This window comes from Amphiura filiformis, chromosome 17, assembly GCF_039555335.1.
Source record: "Amphiura filiformis chromosome 17, Afil_fr2py, whole genome shotgun sequence".
NCBI classification, from domain to species: domain Eukaryota; kingdom Metazoa; phylum Echinodermata; class Ophiuroidea; order Amphilepidida; family Amphiuridae; genus Amphiura; species Amphiura filiformis.
In genome coordinates this window covers 28239522-28248444 of record NC_092644.1, presented here as the reverse complement: position 1 = coordinate 28248444, position 8923 = coordinate 28239522, and positions in this window count along the sequence as shown.

The window sequence follows — 8923 nt, the reverse complement described above, 5'->3', positions numbered from 1 at the left end:
ACGGCCTTATTTTATGTATGTAAAAACGGAATAAATCAAAATGTAAATAAATGATGTACGGAAAAAGGCGGGGGGGGGGGGAAGGTGTGTTCGTGATCCACAGCCTCATCCCCCCACATAAAAAAAAAAAGTTGAGATATATCACTGGAATACTCTGGCTACATAGGCCTATTAATGTTTATGTACAAAATATTTCTTGCAGATGAATTCGTTTAGCAAAGATATCGCGAAATTTGAATTTCGTGGATATGTACTGAAAAATGTCATAAAAAGAGGATGCTAGGATCACGAAATACTCCTTTAAGTAGGACCGATTATATAAAATCACCTTTCCTTATCCCTGATAAAATTAGCAAATTTGGGGATGTAAGAAACACTTTTTTTTGGGGGGGATATTCCCCCCCCCCTTATGAACCAACTTGGAAAATTACATAAAATGTAGGCCTACTATTTTTCGGCTTAACCACTTGCAGGCTATGTTTAGCATGTGGTGCTACTAATAAAGGTGCAGAAAACAGAATTTTGATCATTTTGATCATTTTCTGAATATCGAATGAGCAATACTAAAGCTTGTACATTTTTTTGTAGGCTTCATGTAAAATGAAATTGTTTGCCCCTTGCCATTGATATAAATTATGCAACCCAGTATTAATAAACCATAAATTTATTGGCCAGGGGCGTAGCCAGCTTTCTTGGTCAGGTGGCAAAATAAATTTTCAGAGGCACAGCTGAAAAATGTTTTGAATTTGACACTAGTTTTGCCTATGATCGGGTTGAAAATGACTTCATTGTGACAATGTGCGCGCGCGCAAAAATTTTGTATTTTATCATGGTACTATTTTGGCCCATGATCGGGGTGAATTTTGATGGAAAAGGGGCTCCTTGCCCTTTTTCTTTTCCTTTGCCCTCCAGACTTTCTCTTTTATTTTTAGTCAGAGTGGCACTTTATTCCGTTTCATTTTTTGTCAGGGAGGCAGATCTGCTCCTTGCCTACCCTGGCTGCGCTACTGGGAATGGCACATTTTTTAATTGTAAATAAATACATGTGATACCCTGAACAAAGATATTGCAGCTCTTTTGAGTAATTTAAAAAGCAGGCCAGAATGAACTGACACATTGTTTAAAAAATAAGTTAAAGAAAAGACAAATTTTAACATTTTAAAATGTCTCAGTGGTTCATAGGCCTACATGTATTTAATTAATTGATACCTGATCAATCTGCCATGTACTTTTTACGGTTCCGGTTTTACTGTTCCGGTTTTCAATTTCAGGCTATTTTATGTATTTTGTTGCTTCAAGATTAATGTTATACCCCCCCCCCTCCCCGTGCCAAAAACATTTTGAACTCCCTTGTTCATACTTCATTTTTTCAACAATTTTGGTCAAAATTTCAACAACAACAAAATGTTCTCAAGATATATATATCTACTTTTTAAAAACTCATAAAAAAGTATTTTTACTGAAATTTTTTGTTATGTTGCCTGAAAAAAATACGACAAAAATTAGTGCTGGTAGGCCTATTACATATATACGCGAAGCGTGAGCTCAACTTGCGGGTAACGGTCTATGACTTCCTTCGCCTCCACATCCCCCCAGGCCCGTACGCAGGCGGGTGCTGGCGTGCGACGCCCCCCAGTTTGGAAAGTATACAAAAAGTCCAAAAATTTCAGATTTTGAGAGCGTAGCGGGCAAAAAAGTTAGGTTTTTTACGCTTTATTGGACAAAAAAGGTTCAAATTTGGTCCACTTTTCACAAAATCCCCCCTTTGGAAAAAGTCCACTTTTTCAAAATCAGCACCCCCTAATGAAATCCTGCATACGGGCCTGCCCCCCATCCCTCTCATCCCTCCCCATAGCTCTCAGAGTAGGAAAACTTTGCAATTTTTAAATATATCGCCCGTGCGCACCCCAATCAGCACCCCTAATGAAATCCTACATACGGGCCTGCCCCCCCCATCCCGTCGAATTATATAAAGACTGACAAAACCACAATAATGAATAAAAATTTATTGTAAAAAAAATGCCCCTCCCCTCTTAGAGGGGTAGACTAGCTCTCATATAGAGTAGGAAAACTTTGCAATTTTTTTTATAAATATCCGACATTTGGAAAATTTTGGTGCATTTACTCTGAGTCACGCCACTTTCAAAAGGTCTTTTTAAAACAGAAAATGTTGACTCTTCTACCTATCGTCAACCAACACATGCACGAGAAAATTTAAAAAAAAATTAAGTTTCTTCCCTTGGTATTAAAATCTTTGATATAGGCCCTATCTACTTTCAAATAACATAAATTTTAAATCCATTAAGTTTTGGGAAAAGGTGGCACATTTTACTTATAAAGTAGTACGTTTCAAGTTCAATGTGAAATGAGACATTTTTTCAAGTTTATGGCCTATTGAGCAAATTATTTGATAAATAATTAGGACATTATTTGATAAATAATTAGGACATTATTTGATAAATAATTAGGACATTATTTGATAAATAATTCAGAACATTTCTTTGGAACATGCTAAGAATTTTCTATGCGTTGAAAATAAACACTAGAAAAATTGAGCTTTATGATGATATAAAATTCACGCGGTTTAATAATGGATAGCAAAGGTGGCACTTTTTAATCCAAAATAATAATAAATATCACCAAAACTCACTTTTTTGTCGATGTGCAGGGACTCTTAATAATGACGAATGAACCGGCTCCATAACACTGAACCTTTTGAAGCCCAAGCAAATCAACAAGTAGAAGATACTTTGGCTAATAGGCCCCTATCGAAGCACCAATCACTTTATATATTTTTATGCCCCATGATTCCTTGAAATCTCCTTGAAGTCTGAGGAGACCCTTTCGAGCTCTTTCAGGACTGGTTACGTGTATGGAAGCATAAGTGTATCATTTTGAGCAAAACCCAAGAATCGGTTGCTATACCCTGGTTTTGCCAGCCCATTCTTAGGTTTTGCTCCCCAAACTAAGGAATAGCTCAGCAAAACTCAAATCGGGTAGCGATTCTAGGGTTTGCTATCCATTCCTAAGAATGTGCAGCAATACTATGGTATAGCCGCCGAATCTTGGGTTTAGCCAGGCAAAACTCAAATCCGGGTAGCTATTCTAAGGTTTTGAAGCCCATTCCTAGGAATAGCCCGCAAAACCAGGGTATAGCACCCGAATCTTAGGTTTGGCTCGGTAAAACTCAAATCGGGGAGCAATTTTAGAGTTTTGAAGCCCATTCCTAGGAATAGCAAGCAAAACCCAAGAATGGGCTATTGAAACCCAGGTATAGCGACCAATTCTTGGGTTTTGCTCCCCAAACCAAGGAATAGGTAGCAATAGCACGGTTTGGCTCGAAAATGATACACTTGTGTCGCTAAAGCCCCGGGCTAAAGCCAGGTTTTGGTGGCGAATCTAGGGTTTCGTGGCTAAACCCAAGAATGGGCAGCAAAACCACAGTTTTGCTCGTAAATGACGGGGTAAATGATACACTTGTGCCGCTAAACCCCGGATTCGCAGCTGAAAAGAAGTTTTGCTCGTAAAGCCGAACATGCCGAAGGACATCTAATTATATTAATACGAGTTTACGAGATATGGTAAAATTCCGCAAATGTCATTAATGCTCTGCGTGCTGGCCATTGCCTTCCGCATAAAAAGTCCAAGTTTTGAGATATTTTCTCAAAATATCAAGAGCTATCTCAAGAACCACTGAACCAATACTAGACTTGCTTGTACTCATTTCAATGCATTTTTCATGCTGATTGCTGATATGGTCATGAAAATTTACAGTTCGGAAATTTTTTTAAATTTGTTTTAATATACCTGTCGTCTGAAGTCGACTCGACACCCGCGTGGAGAGGGTTAATTAACTAACCTTGTAGTGACATAAATGTTACCATGTGGTAAAAAGTGTATTAAAAATCCATGCCTAGTAAATAATCAAGTAAAATACATGTTTTTAAAACACATGAAAGTGAATTGTTGCATTGTCTTCACGATATTGTTTTTATCATGTTCATCACTACCAAGACGACCTCTTTCTTTCTTTCTTTCTTTCTTTCTTTCTTTCTTTCTTTCTTTCTTTCTTATTTATTTACGTATGTAAATAAAGAAATAAAGAAATAAAGAAATAAAGAAATAAAGAAATAAAGAAATAAAGAAATAAAGAAATAAAGAAATAAAGAAATAAAGAAATAAAGAAATAAAAAAATAAAGAAATAAAGAAATAAAGAAATAAAGAAATAAAGAAATAAAGAAATAAAAAAATAAAGAAATAAAGAAATAAAGAAATAAAGAAATAAAGAAAGAAATAAAGAAATACCTGTGTCATAAATGATTACACCCCTCCCTATTTTCTACTGTAAACAATATTTATTTTCAAAATACACTTTTTAATAGACTATTTATGTTCACTTCAGCTCAATTTAGCTGTTGTATTTGTAATTGCAATTAGATACTGTGCGTGTAAAAACATGATTGTAAATATTTGTATATTAAAGCCATATTATAACATTTCTGTAAAAATAGATTAGTATCATTATATACACGCTGTTCGACACTGACACCGTATAAACAAGATAAAATGTATACGGTACCGTATCAAATTGCGGAATCACAACTGATTCAGTGTTTTCAGACCCGATTCAGGGTTTCCAAGCCCGATTCAAGGTTTCCATAGCTAAACCCTGGAATGGGGAGCGAAACTAGGGTTTTGCGGCTAAACCCTGCCCTGGTTTTGCTCGCTATTCTTAGGAATAGCCCAAAACCATAGAATCGCTACCCGATTTGAGTTTTACCGAGCTAAACCTAAGATTCGGAGGCTATACCATGGTATTGCTAGCTATTCCTAGGAATGGGCTTCAAAACTCTAGAATTGCTCCCCGATTTGAGTTTCACCGTGCTAAACCTAAGATTCGGGGGCTATACCCTGGTTTTGCGGGCTATTCCTAGGAATGGGCTTCAAAACCTTAAAATAGCTACCCGGATTTGAGTTTTGCTTGGCTAAACCCAAGATTCGGAGGCTATACTATAGTATTGCTGCCCATTCTTAGGAATGGCCTGCAAAACCCTAGATTTGCTACCCGATTTGAGTTTTGGTGAGCTATTCCTTAGTTTGGGGAGCAAAACCCAAGAATGGGCTGGCGAAACCCGGGTATAGCGACCGATTCTTGGGTTTTGCTCAAAATGATACACTTATGCTTCCATATACGTGGGTGTGTGAAAAAAGTGCCCTCTTTTATCCGAAAACTATTACGCCCAAAGCCACCTTTTCGGTACATCTGGCAACATTGTAAATACATATTATGAGGGCGCTATACACTTTTCGGCACCACTTAGAGCAGGTAATTAATATTAATGAAGTGACATCATGCATCGTGTTTCGCGAATACGGCAAATGAAGTGTCCATTCTTGCTGTGAGTAGGCCTACCGCACAGTGTCATCGCCCCGATATCTTCATGGCAGAAATCGCCATGGTAGGTTGAATCCACACTCATATAGTAGCTTGGGACCTGACATGGTAACTTGGGGCCCTGGGATAGTAATTTGGGACCCTGGCTTAGTAGGCCTTAGTTCAGGGCCCATACTAGTATATAGAGTAGGCCTACATTATGTATACCTATGTTCCTTTATCTTCGGATACCTAACAATGTTGTTCTGTATTAGTTCTATTCACTGACTCCTCATTATATTCAATGAGGAGTGCATTTACCCTTGCTCTTTATTGATGTTTCAAAGTTATATATTGATTTTTGTAATGATAGTGGTCTTAACATAGGCCTACTGTACAATATAATAGCATCTATCATCACCCAGTCAATCCACGCCCACTGCTATTAGTTTGCCCACGTTTGTCATATACATGTTTAAAATCAAATTTTATCAGCTAATATGGTCCATATTAGCAGATAATACATGGTGACTTAATTCAGGCTTTATTGTATCTACCATCATATATACATCATCAAGTAGTTTCAGCTGCTGTATTGATTTAGCTTACCAGAGTATCTATAACAAATTACCGAGTTGCAAAACTTTTCGTGATAAAAACTCGAACGGTGCTGATGCAACTGCAAATTTCACTTTTGCAAACCTAATCATTCACCGAGTTACGCTGCAATCTCAGTGATTAAAGCCTAAAAATGAACAAAAATCCCTTTAAAAATATCCAGGGACCTCAAAATAGTGAGCATCAGTTACTATGTCCGCCTAACAACTAAATCGCGTCAAACAAAAAAATCTTGCGTATTCGCGTATCAATACGCCGCGTCAAACAAAAAAACGCGTATCATTTAGTCCGCGTCATCTCGCGACATCGCGTATCAACACGCTGCCTCTAAAGCAAGTAGGAATAATAAACACGGGCAAATCAAAATGAGTGAGGAGAGTGCATGGGTGTCATGGGTTGGCGATATTAGGAAATACGAGGCAGAGCGGATAAGAGGGAGAAGAGGGATGTGAGCTGAAGGGGGGAACAGTGGAAAAAAAAGTGGATTAAAATGAATTAAATAAAACGACTGATAAATCGGTAATAAACGAGGGAGTTGGTAAAATAATTGTTCGCAATAAAATTAAAACTTGGAGGGTTGTGATGCATTTGTAAAATTGTATTTATTTACAAACCGCGAAAGACGGGTGACCGCTAGTTCTACCAATTTTAAACTATGTCACAAGTATATGTTTAAAGTCAAGGTTCATATGCATAATGCTACCAAGCTGGAATTAATTCAGGTAAAATTGTATTTTATCATACATGTATGCATCATCAATGATTTTTCTGTTAGTAAATTTCGTCTTCATTATAATTTGGCTTATATTGGCTTTCCCTATGTTGTTTATGAGAATTCTTAGTCCTCCTAATAGTATGTCAACTCCATTGAATGTTAGTCAATGCATAGATATTTTAGCAAAGAGGATACTGGTCTGTGAATAAAGTACTTCCCTTCTGTCTTTGGCACTTATGTTTGTTTACATGCATGCTTTCATTATCATTGGCTTGACTATTCCCCATAATAGTCCGGTGAAGTTTTAACATGTGCCAATGGCAGAAGCTGTACCATCTTACTCCCTTTGTTTTACCTCTGGTCATTGATTCCAAAACTTAATTACCTCATCTACATAATTTGTATCTGATGTATTGATTGTTTATATTGTTTGTTATATACTGTTACCAGATTTTCTATCAGTTTCTGTGTCAAAAATATGTTAATATTATTTCAGGTAAAACCGAATTTAATATCACTCAAATAAGCATCATCTTTGGTTTTCCTAGCAATAACTCCTCGCTATAATCATGGAAATGGTGGATAAGATCATCTTATCTACTATTTCCATGCTATGCTATATTTGAGCTTATTGTGTTTTATCAGTTTTAAACTTTGTCACAAATATAAGTATAATGTCTTATTAAGTATGTAAGCATTACCACAGGGGTTCTGTTTGTTTATATTTTTTCAATCTGATTTATATCGGTATGTTTTATTCTAATAATTTAAATCCAACTGGTTATATGGATGAATGTAGGGTACTATCTATTATCTTCCTCAGTAAATACCATCATTGCTGTGAATTGATGATAATCCCTAACTTGCGTTTAGTGCTTTGTATGTTTTCTTGTTATCCTTTTGAATCTTCTTTCTTTTCATCACCCCATATATATGTTTGTTTACATTACAAGCATTATGTTGGCTTCATTATATTGTGTAAGAAATAGCATGTGTATATCTATTACCACTATTGATCTATGATTATGTAATATCATGTCTTATGAGATGCCCTATGTTGATCCCTTTTGAATATCATCTTGATCACTCCATTATTATGCCTTCTGTGTGATCATTCGGATCTATGAGCGTGTTTATAGTGAGCCAGATTGTGCGGTATTTAGCTGGACTGCCGCGCGGTCTATATTTGTTTATGTTTTACTAACCATTGCAAATCTGGACTGCGCGGTAGTTTGGCTGAATGACGGATGGATTGTCTCACTGTAAACACGCTCATTCAGCAATCTAATCCAGGGTCCCTCGTCCTCATAATGACCTGATTATCATCTTGTTTACTATACATACAAATACAATGTACCTGTAGAGGTTGTGCGTGGTATTAGTGAGTGGCTCCAAACAAAACTTGTTTCGGTGTCCTTCACCGCAATTATTGCGCAGTGTAATTCATTCAATCAATTGTTGTCATCAACCTATTTATCATAGTGCATTTGTTATGTATGTGAGACGAACGGTTGGTTTGCCATATTTACGGTATGATATGTAATATGCACAACCTCTATTGTATATTAACATCGACATCTTAAGATTGTGTGATTACTTCCTATCCATATGTATCAGCTCATGAATAATCTTCTTTAATGTTGTACTCGGAAGATCCGCTTGAGAACAGATATTTCATTAATTAATTAATGTCTTTATGTTATTTTCATTATTTTCCATTTTTAGCGAGATGCTCACTCGCTTGATCCAAATTAATTTTTTTTTGTTTTAATTCGGACATTTTTGCAAATTAATTTGCTTCTTTTTTTGTTAAGTAATATATTAAGTCTATTTGTTTTGTATACTTGTTATGTCCGACTCCATATCTAACTCTATTTTCCAACCCTTTGCCTTTGACAGCTCTCTGCACCCATTTGATAAGATTCTTGATAACACCGATGTCACAAACACCAAAGATATCCCATGCCAGTACTACACCAATGAACATATAAACGCTCATGATCCCCCCATCAACACATGCAATCTGTCTTTGTTTCACCATAATGCATGCAGCCTCAACAAACATTCCAACGACATTGTTAATTACCTGTCCTCCTTGGACCCCGGGGGCACTCGAATTTTTTTTTGGTAGGGGTGTGCCACCGCCAGTTTCGCACTCGAGGTCTAAGGAACTGATCGGCCGGCCAAAAAGGGGGTCTAGGGAACTGATTGGCCG